Source organism: Bos mutus, chromosome 2 (genome assembly GCF_027580195.1).
Source record: "Bos mutus isolate GX-2022 chromosome 2, NWIPB_WYAK_1.1, whole genome shotgun sequence".
In the NCBI taxonomy this organism is placed as follows: domain Eukaryota; kingdom Metazoa; phylum Chordata; class Mammalia; order Artiodactyla; family Bovidae; genus Bos; species Bos mutus.
The window spans coordinates 127039789-127053948 of NC_091618.1; the positions used below are offsets into that span (position 1 = coordinate 127039789).

A 14160-nucleotide genomic window follows, 5' to 3' on the forward strand; every position below is an offset into this window, starting at 1 on the left:
TGCAAAGGAAAATGTAAAGGAATATTATTTTATTTGGAAATCAGATTTTTATGAAACAATGCTTTGATGATTTACACAATGCAGGATTAAATTATCCTCAATGCATACATGGGCTCAAAAATTGAAGGAAAAGTTGTCTCAAAAAACATGTTTGAAGTTTTCCTATATCCAACATATTTGAAAAACATTTCATGCAACACTAGCAGCTATTTTTGTTGCTAAGCTAATGGGTTTCAAAATCAGAGTTCCAAATAATATCTTAGTGAAATATCTCTTAGTGTTCAAAGGATCATTCTGGCACCAAAAATTAAGATGAGTTTATTCAACTCACAAAATATTGATTAGTGCAAGTAATTACACTTTTATAGCTTTCTTACTTCACCCTATTGCCTAGAGATTTGGAAAGTGGGTTACTAGGAACAAGATTATATTCTGCACTGTATATATTTGTAGCATTCCTAATCAAGGGATCAGGTTTATGATCCCTGGTTTTATCAAACTTTGAAGCAGCAAGTTTGGGTGGCAGTTTCTAAACAACATGGTGGATACTTACTTGTACTCTTTAGATCTGGTAATGTCTATTTCTTTGGAAAGAATGATGCTAAAGCTGAAACTCCAGTACTTTGGCCACCTCATGCGAAGAGTTGACTCATTGGAAAAGACTCTGATGCTGGGAGGGATTGGGGGCAGGAGGAGAAGGGGACGACAGAGGATGAGATGGCTGGATGGCATCACTGACTCGATGGACGTGAGTCTGAGTGAATTCCAGGAGTTGGTGATGGACAGGGAGGCCTGGCGTGCTGCGATTCATGGGGTCACAAACAGTCAGACACGACTGAGCGACTGAACTGAACTGAATGTCTATTTCATGCAGTGATCCAATTTACTTGAATCATCTACCCTACAAAGGATTTATCAAATTTCCTTCCTGGCAGACATATGGCACGAAAATGCTAGTGATGGAAGAATCACCCCTTTTACCAAGATTCTTACATCTTACATCAATTCTTACATCAATAATGTAAGAATCATGACTAGGCATACAAATAATGCCACTGCAGATGCCACTGCATCTGAAGGTCAGTTTAGGTTAAGCCTCATATTTATGAGTATAATGACACAATTATTGTCAGAAGTATGCTTAACTGTATGCCTCAGCTTACAATTAATCATACTTAACCAACTCACTGGTTCTTTGTAGACAGCTTCTCATATGTTCATTTAGCAAGCGTTTCTCTCCTCTATGTTTAGCTTATTCCAGATTTATCTTTCCTGAAGTTCACATTATATTAATTGATCAAAGATATTAAGTAAATCATTGTAAATTTCTCATACCTAGTTAAGTTATTTATTGACAATTGAGTTTCATGTTGCTTGCCGAAATATAGTAGGTCCCATTCAATTTTGAAGAGGTATCAGTCATGTCCTACTCTTTGCGACCCCATGGACAGTAGCCTACTAGGCTCTGCTGTCCATGGGATTCTCCAGGCAAGAATACTGGAGTGGGCTGCCATTTCCTTCTCCAGGGGATCTTCCCAACCTAGGGATCAAACCCGGGTGTTCTGAATTGCAGACAGACGCTTTACCGTCTGAGCCACCAGGGAAGCCCAGTAGATAATTAAAGGAGGTCAAATTAAATGACTAATTCTGCCAGGGGATTTTTCCTAGTGAGCTCAGGTTTGTTTAACAGGAAAAGCGCTGCTTCAAAACTGAGAAAGCTCAAATTTAAACTCATAAGTGAATTTCTAATCACAGTGGTACTGGTAGTAGTTACTGCTGGTCTAGTCTCACAGATCCTAAAAATACTATTATCACATCTCAAAATTAAAATAGAAGATTTGGTTTTACTATTAGAAATAAAATAACTTTCTTTACTGTATACATGAAATAAAAAATAGTTTATAAATAATCTACAAGCTTCTTGCTCAAAGAATCACCAAAATAAAATTTAAATGACATATTTCATCACAGAAAGAACTTTGACTTAAGAACTCAAATAACTTTTGAAATATAGCTTCCTAATCACTCATTGCTTTGTGTAGCATCTTCTGGGTTCATTTCTTAAAATTGCAGTAGATCAGCAACACAAGGCAGTTCTCCCTTTTTTTAACAGTTTTGCATTTCCAAATCCACAAAATTTAACCAATCTTCTTGGCTTGATCAGTTTTAAAAAAATCTTTTATTCTACCTAAACATAATAAATCAGTGTGACTTAATCATTTACCAGAACACAAAAACATAAATCCAGTGCCTTTCAAAATTGCTTCTTATTTTCCCAAATTTTTATTATACATGTACACACTTCTCATAAATTTTTCTTAGTAAAAATTCTTATTTTTAGTTGACCCATCTAACCCTAATATTAAAAGTGTATGTTCACTCCAAAATTAAGACAAAAGACCAACTTTAATCTTCTACTCCATTTCCAAAATATCTTGGATTGTCACAGGCCCTAAGCCATGTTCTTTGCTCCATTTATTTATCTAGTTACTATAAAACTGGCTAACAGAAGCATTTCCCACAAATATCTAATTTGCCATTAAGTATCCCGAATCTTTGTGTGAGCAAAGTGAGGCTGTTTCCTATCCAAGTACTTTCCTTTATAGCATATTAAACAAGCTTCATTTTTCCTGATTCAAAACAAGGGAAAAGCACTCTTCACTCCCAATATCCTACATGTCTATGGCAAATGTCAACTTCTTTCTCTCATTCACACTATATGGAACAGATTGTGCCACTAGAAAAGTGTTCAAGTACAAGATCCTGGTTACTTTTTATTATCTTCTCACTGCTTATTTTTTGGCAAAACCTAAGTCTTTGTGCTAGAATGATTCCTGCTAATTACCATCTTTACTTGCACTAGAGTCTTTGAGAAAGAAATGCCCTTATTTCCCCACCCCCATCCTGACCTGGACTGTTCCTAACACTTTCAATACGTGAAGCAGTAAGAAAATTAAAATATAAAGTGACGTCTCTTTCTTGAAAATCTGTTACTGGAATGTAAGAAACTCAAATTATTAAGCCTTTGAATGAACAAGTAACAAATCATTGTTGTAACATACACCAGGGTTCCACCGAGTGTGGGTTAATGGATCACCTGTATCAGAATCACCCCCAGAACTTGCTGAACACATTAGAATGTCTAGGCCCCAGAACAGAAACTCTGAATCAGAACCTTCAGAAGAACTTGGGAGTACTTTTTGTAAGCACCCGAGGAAATTCTTGGCCTGCTAAATTTTGGGAAGCACAATACAAACACATCATCCTCATTTGGCCGTGCTGAAACCTGGACACACTTATATTCCTCTGTCTCTAGGTGCTGGCCAGACTATTTTAAAAGTGCTATTAAGTATAAATCAAGCAAAATATTCTGCAGTGTTCCCAGGCACAATTACTACCTCAGAACTTCCAGAGCAAGTTATTCAAATATATATGTTTAATATATATATTTGACATTTCATGTAATATAATTATTACTCTATACTGTTCATGCTTCTGGATTCTGAGTACATGAAGAATAGGACATGCACCATATTTGTTAGGTAGTTAGGATAGGAAAAAGGAGTCCAAAATAGCAAAGACTAAAAGACAAAGAAGGGAAAAGCCCATGAAAATAGAATAAAGGAATGTCCGAGGACCAGAGTAAGGACCTCAGGTGAAGCGAACAGCCTTCTGGTTAGCTTAATTTACGTAGGGCAGGCTCAAGGGGAGGAGACAAAAACATATAAAGAGAGGAGCCAAAATTGAGCTGGGGGCTTCTCTTCTCTTCCCGTCTTTTGGGCCAGCCCACCCTCATGCCTCAAGGATGTATTTTCCTTTGCTTTCTAAATAAAACTGAGCTATAACAGTGGTCCATCCATCACTTCAAATTTTTGCTGCAGTGACACAGAACCAAGGAAATTACTCCCCAGACATGTTCATCCCTGTGACTTCAAACCCTAGCAAAGTGGGGTAGAAAGTGGGTACACAATATGTTTTGAGTAGGTTATTTACAAAATGAATTCAATCGAGTTGAAGAAATCTAGTGTTGTAGGATGTTCTCAGCTGTCTCAAACACATTATAATTTTCTGACACCTTTAAAAAGTCATTGCCCGGATTGTACTCCAAGAGATTCAGGTTCAGTGCCTCTTGATTGTGGCCAAGGGATAAGCTTTTTATCAAGTTTCCTAGGTGATGCAGAAATATGCAACTAGAGTTTGAGAACCAGTGGTACAGACAGAATCCTGTGGTAGGCAGAATAACAAGCCGCCAAAGATTCCCATACATAGTCCCCAGAATCTGTGATTTTAAGGTAATGGACCTTAAAATAGAAAGATTATCCTAGATTTTCATGAATTATCCTGGTAGGCCTAAACTAAGCCCTTCAAATAGAAGGGGAACATTGACGAGTCCGTCAGAGCAGTGCAGCAGAAGGAAGGAAGCAGAAGAAAATAGCAACAAAAAGGAGTTGATCCACTGTTGCTGGCTATGCCATGCAGGAGCTCATGTGCAAGGACCAGAAACCAGACTCTACAATGACAAAGGTGCCAGCAAGCAAATGTGCACCTCAACTGTACATCCTCAAGGAACTGAATTTTGCCAACAACCTGAATAAGTCCAGAAGCATATCCTCTCCAGGACCTTCAGAAGAGAACACAGCTCTGCCAACACTTGACTTTGGCCTTGTGAGACTTGAAATAGAGAAGCTAGACAAGCCCACAGGGCCTCTGACCCATAGAACTGTGAGATAATAAACGTGTTGTTTCAAACTACTAAATTTGTGGCAATTTGTCAGAGCTGTGAGAAAAAACTAACTAGAAATCCTTACCCTTATAAAATATTAATTTTCCCATTAAAACTAAGTGGTAATTTTCTGCTTGCCAACTGGCCAGTCCTTCCTCCTAACTTTAGAATGCAGATCCTTTTCAATTAATAATGGGGCTATAGTTGACTCATTGGAAAAGACTCTGATGCTGGGAGGGATTGGGGGCAGGAGGAGAAGGGGGCGGCAGAGGATGAGATGGCTGGATGGCATCACTGACTTGATGGACGTGAGTCTGAGTGAACTCCAGGAGTTGGTGATGGACAGGGAGGCCTGGCGTGCTGCAATTCATGGGGTCGCCAAGAGTCGGACACGACTGAGCGACTGAACTGACTGAACTGATGTCCTGATAAATCATAAATTGAAAATATTATAAGTGGAAAATACATTTAATACATCTAACATACCAAAAACCATAGCTTACTTTAAACTTACTCAGAACACTTACATTAGCCTGCAGTTGGGCAAAATCACATAACACAATTACTATTTTATAATCAAGTGTTGAATATCTCATGTAATGTATTGAGTGTGTGTGTTAGTCACTCAGTCATGTCCGATTCTTTGCAACCCCCTGGACTGTAGCCCGCCAGGCTCCTCTGTCCATGGCATTCACCAAGCAGGAATACTGCAGTGGGTTACCATTTCCTTCTCCAGGGGATCTTCCCAACCCAGGGATTGAACCCAGGTTTTCTTCATTGCAAGCGGATGCTTTACATCTGAGCTACTAGGGAAGCCCAATGTATTCAATACTACACTGAAAGTGAAAAACAGAAAGTTGTATGAGTACAGAATGGTTGTATCAGCTGTTTATCCTCATTATCTTGTGTATGACTGGGAACTTTGGCTCCTTGCCTTGTCCAGAATCACAAGAGAATATCATACGACATATTGCCAGCCTGGGGAAAGGTCACAATTCAAAAGAAAGTAGGGTTTCTACTGAACATGTATTGCTTTCACATTATCATAAAGTCAAACCATGTTAAGTTGGAGACTGTCTGTATATTCATAAATACTGCAAGGCAATCACATTAGCTAAGAGAATTTCTTTCTAGCTGCTCTTAAATTGCTGTATGATTTTGAGAAAATCAACTCAACTTTTTTCTGCATGTTTTATCCAACTAGAGCAGAGAGTGGATGGCATCACCGACTCGATGGACATGAGTTTGAGCAAGCTCCAGAAGTGGTAATGGACAGAGAAGCCTGGCGTGCTGCAGTCCACGAGGTCGCAAAGAGTTGGACACAACTGAGTGACTGAACTGAACTGCACTTACCCAACTAGAGAATAAATACTCAACTTAATCTTTAGCTTCTTTTTTTCTCTTGCATCTTGGTTAGAAGATGTATGCTGGAGTCAGAGAGCCATAACTACAAACTTAAACTCACTCAAGTCTATTTCTTATCCTCAACGTGGGTGTACAAGTAGTGGTGTAATCAACGCTTCCTAGAATTTTTTATCATAACTCATCAGTGTGTTAAATTGCATGATAATGTAAAGAATTTGTTTTATAATAAATACCCAAAAAGCATTAGCTCTTGCTATTATCATTATTACTGAAAAAAGTGAAAATGTTAGTTGCTCAGTTGTGTCTTACTCTTTGCAACCCAATGAACTGTAGCCTGCCAGCCTCCTCTAGCCAAGGGATTCTCCAGGCAATACTATTGGAGTGGGTAGGCATGCCTTTCTCCAGCAGATCTTCCCGACCCATGTTATAACAATTTGTCACTACAACACTAATCTCAACTGAATGAACCAGGAAAAGTCCAGCATAAATATTTTAGTGACTTGGCCAAGGTTGACCCTGTATCTGGGCCCCTTTGCCCTGGATGATAGTGACTCAGAGGATTGAGTCTTTTATTTGGATAATTAAGGATTAATAAGTGCAGAATACATTTCTACTTTGCTTTTTCAGTTATTTTACTTAACCATCCATTCATTGCATTGCATTTTATTTTAATTCATAAAACACATTTTCACACAATTTCTTCTTTTAATTCTTTTCCTTAGAAATGTTGTGACTTTTTTTAAACATACATTATTTAGAAATTTGTGATTTTTTTAAAACTTACATTAGTAAATAGCTTGACAATTCAGACTTGCCATTCTGCTAAAGTACCAAAATAAAAAGAATATGTATTGTCTCACTCTTAGGCACTTTAAAATGCAACTTAGATGACGAAATGCCTCTAGAAATTCAGTTTGTCATCTCACCCTATTTATTGAGTGATTACTTTCACCTAGTTGTATCGGGAGACAGAAGTGAACATAAGATTTGTGCTGTCAATGCAAATATTCATCAAGTTAGAGAGTGGTAATTTTATGGTGATTTTAGAGGCTTAGTTCAGTGCTTACACAAACAGTCCATAAGAAAAATTCATGAGGTTCTAAAAAGGAATGCTTTCACAACATTTAAGACAGGAAGCCAAGGCTGGGCCTTAGGCAGTACACTGTCAGTCAATGAGTCAGAGCAAGTTAAACACCTTCCAGGTGTCTCATTTGTAAAACAAAGGAGTACGATATGACAAACATTGAATAAAGGTTCAAAGTTTATATCTTAAAAGATAGTTAATATAGGAACAGTTTTGTTGAAAGTAACCCAAGTCCAAAATATTCTTGAATCAAAGTCATTCCTGACACTGTTTTTCCTGGCTCAGGAAGACTTTCCCCAGGACTCCTACCAATTACCCAAAAAGAGTGAGTTTGAATCTAAGGCCGTGGAAAGTGGACCACTTGGCTACATGCTTTTTCTTTTGTTATATGAGAATTCAGGGAAAACGTATCTAGGCCAAAAATAAATACAAAAGTCACATCTTGCTTTCACCTCTTTATGTACTGCCTCTTTTTGAGAGCCACTATTACTTTTGAAAGGCCATTTACAAAGAAAAAAAGTCTAGTTCTCTCTTCTGCACTGCACAAAATTGAAATTAGAAAAGCAAACATACTTCATAAGCCCTCTTGCCAGACTTCTCAGAATGGAACCTGATCAGTTCATCTAGGCCAAGCTAAACTTATTACCATCATCATTGGACTAGCCTTAATGCTTCTAATACTGGAAACCAACAATCTGAAATTTGGCTACATTGAGTTTTTATCTCTTTTTTCACTTAACAGAAAATGACCTAGGTAAAAATTTAAAAATCATAGGGTGCCAGAAATTACAGCATATGTTAAGGAATGATTCAACAATATACTCAACAAGTTAATTAATGAAAGAGTAAGAAAGATTATTACGTTTAATTCATCAAAATCTTATGCATTACTTAGCATATAAAAGGACACCTAATATTTAAAAAGGCAATAAAAACTCTCATAAAAACCTCCAGAAAGTAGTTTTGAAGAGACGGACACGACTGAGTGTTTTAACACTTACTTTAATAGTAACTATTGAACTACAAATGCTAAGAAAACATATATTGTAAATATTGTCCCATTGACTAATGATACAGTTTTCCTTTTCCAGAGAGTGACTGAAATAAGGTAACACCCAACTGATATTTATAATTAGCATGATCGAGGAACATTGTGTGATTATCACTTACAAGCAGAGGCAGTAGCTATGCTGGCCACAAATATGAGTTAAAACTTTGTGATTTTAAACCCCAACTCAGCCTCACATTTGCAAGTTAAACAACTTCAGTAAGAATTGTTTTCTCATTTGCAAAATAGTTTTAAACCAGAAAACTATTGTGAAAATAAAATGAGATAATATACGTAAACATTTTACAATTCAATAAGTGTTAGCTGTTTTTATTATTATTACATTAAAAATTTTGAAATATAAATAAGTTTAAGTTATTTTGTTTAAGCTATTATAGGTTTAAGTTATTTGCTGCAATTTTAATAGCATTATAGGTGAAAATTAATCTTATATTTCAAGATGATTGTCATAAGCATCTTGACTCTTTATATTATGCAGAAATGTTTCTATTCTGTCATTTAAGTCAATTATGAAAATATCAAATTAAGTGAGTGATGACAAGTCTATTCCCAAATATGTCCTAGTTAATAAATAACTGCATATTTCCTAATACTGCTCTAGCAAATTGTACACACTATAATCAGTCACAATGAAAAGAATATAACAAGTTAATCCAATTAAAAACAAGATACAAAACCTCTCAAATTTGACTTTAATTTTATGTTAACTTTAACAGCCTTTACTAACAATGTATTGGAACCAAAAAAGAAAAACATTGACTCTATGCTTACTTGCTTATCTAATGAACATTCCAGATTGAATAGCTGAATAACCATTAATGAAAGATAATATTGTGATTAAATTTTGGACTTCATTTTACACTCTGAAGTACTTACTCACAGGAATTATTTTCCCATTGTGGGTATAATTAGCCATTTCCGATGATTTTGGTCACCTTCTTTTTATTTGCAAGAGGCAAGTGGCCAAATATCAGCCCAATTAGTAAAAGGTGGGAGGGAACCTAAAAAAATGCTTTGTACTTGATGGGACACTTGCTCCAGGAGATTTAATATGGAAAGAATTGCTTGTCCAAGAGCATAGAAATGAAACACATCTTTCCAGCTCTTTGGATTACAAGCTTTATACCTACTTCTCCACGAAGTCAGGAGTCAAGTTCTACGCAAAAACATGTTTTCTTCCTCAGACAATAAAATAAAAAAATACGCAATTCTGCTGAAATTTTAATTTAAGTGAATATAGTAGTCCATCATAAATGTTATGGTATTTTTGTTTTTTGACGTTTTCCATTTCTCTCAAATCAAACATGCATACAGCATCTACTAGCATGTAGGAAGCATAGAAACTCTACTGATACGGTCAGTCCAGCACATTTCCTCTTTTTTCCCTGATAAAATGACCCTCTGTTTCCGCTGGAAAATCTATTCACTCTGGTTGAAGTGAGGCTGCCCTGCTGAGGTGGGAAGTGATTGAAAAGAGGTCAGATTAACACAGTCCTCTGATTTAGGTTGATTTAAGCATGGAAATGTGGTCTAGGCTATACCATCAAAATTATCCCCGGGACATTTATTTTAGTGTTATCTGCAAAGATTTTCTGTTGGAGTTGCAAAGCAAATAGTACATTGTTATTGGGCTGTCCTCACACATCCTTCTTGGCGAAGGAAATTCCTCCAGTGTTCTTGCCAGGGAAATCCCATGGGCAGAGGAGCCTGGCAGGCTACAGTCTGTGGGGTCGCAAAGAGTCGGACATGACTGAGCATGCATGCATGCATGCACTCATACATCCTTTTTATCACATGGAGAAAACCTGTTTTAAAAGTGAAGCCAAGAAGAGATAATCAGCTGAGAGCTGGAGATTGGTAGAGAATCCCATGACATTTTCATTTTCTTACAGGAGTGAAAAACTGATAATTTATATACAAAAATGCAAATTTTTTATCCCATTTGTGGCATGTTTTAATTGTGTTATTATAAGCTATAACAAAAAAGAAACAGCATACAGGAGAATTAGCAAGAAAAAAAGAAAAATTATTGAACTATAGTTCATTCCTGGAAATAAACCCTGGTTAAAATTCTTATATCACAAGTATTTCCCTTTTATGAAGTTATTAATAGATTTAAAAAATGTGAAAGGAAAAAAGGAAAGAAGGAAGGAAAGGGAGGAAATAAGAAAGGGGGAGCAAATAAGGAAGGAAAGAGAAAAATCAATGTGTGTGTGTCCAAGGTAAATACATGCTTTATTTAAATTAACTCTATTTTTTCATTACTTTTTAAAATATCAAACAGAATGTTGATAATACTGAAACTTGTACCATTACAAGTTTCTTTTTCTCACGACCATTAAACATAATTCCGTCTTAATATTTTTAGTATACTCATTCATTCATTCAAACATTTATTTAAATATAAAATTTCTTTGTTTGAGATATATATTTCAAAACCTATGCCAAGTACTAGAGATCCAGAAATGCTTTAATTTTTTATCTTGAGGTAGTAAAAAATTTTATAGGGGAAAAAGATATACAAATGTCGTTAATAAAGTGTGCGTGCATGCTCAGTGACTCAGTCCTGTCCAACTCCATGGACTACAGCCTGCCAGGCTCCTCTGTCCATGGAATCTTCCAGACAAGAATACTGGAATGAGTTGCCTTTTCCTGCTCCAGGGGATCTTCCCCACCTAGGGATTGAACCCATGTCTCCTATATCTCCTTCATTAACAGATGGATTCTTTACCACTGCACCATCTGGGAAGCCCAATAAAGTGTATAGATAGTCAATAAATATTTTTTAGTGTTTGAGCAGAGAATGGTGCATTTTACATGGGAGGAGTGAGTGTGTGTGCATGTATATGCATGTGCTGAGGGAGAAACATATGGTGTCTACTTAATATGACACTTGAGTAGAGTTTCAATAAATCTGTAATTTGATGGACTTCCCTGGTGGCCCAGGGGTTAAGACTCTTCCCTTTCACTGGAGGGCGCATAGATTCCATCCCTGCTTAAAGAACTAAATCCTTCATGCTGTGTGGCATGGCCATTTATTTTTCTTTTAATTTAGTAATTTGAAAGTGTCAGGTACTAAACAGATGCAAGTATACAAGAGGTAAGACCTTCTTGAAAGACAGGGATGCAAATTAAAGGTGGTATCTTCTGTCATGTTGAAGAGTTTTGATTTAATGCTGTAAGCTAGAGATGTTCATCTCTCTGCCCACTTTAATTGCTGGTGATGGCAGGGAGCACTCCTGCCCTGAGCAGTGACTGGGTTGAGTCTTGACTCAGTAGGCTTCCCTGAGGCATCGGTGATGTCTGCCATGGGCATCATCCTGAGTAGTCATGACATGTTTTCTAAAAATTTGCTAACCAAGCTGCAAAAAATTAATAATGATAATCATAGACGAATTAAGTAGTAGAACACTATGTCAAGATTTTCCTTTTACAAAGTAGGAGGATTGATTCAAAGATGGTGACAAGGGCAGTTGTACAGAAACAGATGAATTAGAATACTGCAATGACTTCTAAGGAAATGAGGCAAGAAAATAATCATGGAGGCTGGAACTAGGATTGATAATGATGGGCATGGATAGGAATATTTAAAAGTCAGAGATATTCAATAGATTTAATCTATGAAGGTATGAGAATTCAGCTAAGTGTAATTAATGAAGTCCCTAATTGAAGTCCTTAAAGGAAGTCCCTCAATTCTAATATGAGTCTCTGGCTTCCAATAGGAATATAGGGAATACACAGAGGAAAACAGATGGTAGGAAAACATATGAGTATAGATGAGATATTTTGAGGAAGAAAGTGCCTGAGTATTTGTCTACATAATTCTGAAAATTAGTAAGGAAGGGCCTTGAAATAAAATGTTCACACTCATCATCATATAATGGAACAACTGCTGCTGCTGCTAAGTCGCTTCAGTTGTGTCCGACTCTGTGTGATCCCATAGACGGCAGCCCACCAGGTGCCTCTGCATCTGGGATTGTCCAGGCAAGAATACTGGGGTGGGTTGCCATTTCTTTCTCCAATGCATGCATGAATGCTAAGTCGCTTCAGTCATGTCCGACTCTGTGCGGCCCTACGGACAGCAGCCCACCAGGCTCCTCCATCCACAGGATTCTCTAGGCAAGAATACTGGAGTGGGTTGCCATTTCCTTCTCCCAATAGAACAGAAAAAGGTGCCATTTTGTCCAGAAAAGCTGTCCATAATGGGAAGAGAATAGACACTGTACTCTAAGAGATATATATGGAATTGAATCAGAGCACATTTCAAACACTAGTGGAATTTTAGTCCTTCTTTCAAAAGGAAAACTGTGTGTTAATAGTATAGGTAGAGGATTCTATGGACTAGGAACTAGAAACACAAAAGCATAGGTTCTAAAAGAGCAAGGCTTGTGTGAGTAGGGTAGAGGTGCTGGCCTGCAGGAACTTGAGGTTCGTTAGGGAATTCATGGGGGGAACCTGGATATGTGACCTGAGACATTTCCTAGGCACCCTGTCCCATGATGCTCTCTACTACTGCTGTAATGTTGCACATACCAAACAACTTATTTTTAATTATTTAGTCCTGTGACTAAATCTAGGTTATAATTTAAAAATAGATTTTCCAGTGCAAGAGAAGTTGCACAGGAAGAAGTTCCTTGCTGAATTAAGCCATGCTTAAGTGAGAACGGCTGCTTAAGAACAACACGTTCCCTGTGAAAAATGATGGCAAGTCCCTTTCAGCGAGTCTAACCTTTACAGAGTGCTATTATCAACCCAATTGTATGTTTTTTCCTGTTTCACAAACATGTTCCCAAAAGACTTTTAAAATAGCTTTCTTTCCTGCTAAATTGTTGTGCCAAGCACTTTTTCTGAATCTTAGCCTTAACTGGACCAGGATGTGTTAAAGAAAGAAAAAAAAATGCCCTGTCACGCTTGACATGGTGTAATAGGTCTTAACAACATCAGTAAAGCACTTTTCTAACCTGACTATCCCTCCTCTCACTGAATCTTAAAACAGTGCATCTTCATGAAAATGCAAAATACCCTGAAGAAACAACAGAAGAGACAATTTACCAAAACAAATCATCATTTTAAATCAAGTGAAAAATCTGTCCACTGAAGTAGGAATTCCTTCCAAATAAGAGAAAAAAAATTACTATGGAAAATAAATGTTTGTTTTGTAAAGTTAAAATAATCTAAAGAAAATAAATTAATCATATGGAATGGTTCTTTAGGTACCCATGTTGATCTTTCTTTTTTTTTCTTTTGGAGGAAAAGAAAAGAATCACAATATCCTGAAATCTGTCTTGGTCACTTCAAAACGAATTCCATGCATTGCTGGGGCCCGTCTGTCAAATTGCAACTCAGGTTGCTCTGCTGTGTGTGTCTGTCTTTCCAGAGAAAAGTGTTTCCCCAGCAAAAGTCTTTGTAAACAGTAATAAAAATAGCAATCTCAGAAAAGGAAAAAAAAAAATAACAATAAAGAGGACGGGAAGAGAACTAGGAGGAAGAGGAGAAGGAATAAGAGGAAAGTAAATAAAAGATAAACATAGCTTGAAGGGCCACTTTGTTGGAGGTTATGTTAGAAAACTCACATGCAGCTTTCTGGGACAGGAGTCAATGCATCTATCGGGAGATTATGTTGCTTTTGGCAGCAGATAACAACTTTTTAAAACTAATAGTGGGGGACTTGGGGGAAAAAAGACAGGAAAATGGTAGAAAGCAAATGAAGGGCAGAGAGCACAGGTTTTTGCATCAGTGGGCTGATTTGAGATACCAGCTGTAGTATTTACAAACTGGAAATGCAGGCAGAAACTAAATCTGCAGCCTCTACCTGGGTTTCTGTAGTTCTCAGATGAGCATAACATTTCTATCTTAAGTATACTTGTGATGATTAAATGTAATAACCCACATAATCACCTATTGCTATCTGGGAAGCTA

At 37.0% G+C, this 14160-nt stretch overlaps 1 protein-coding gene across 2 annotated transcripts in view; it reads right to left on the reverse strand.

The window, feature by feature from the left end:
* CALCRL (calcitonin receptor like receptor) overlaps positions 1-14160 on the reverse strand; it is a 128201-nt gene that overhangs the window by 51085 nt on the left and 62956 nt on the right. The gene's annotated exons all lie outside the window — the stretch shown is intronic.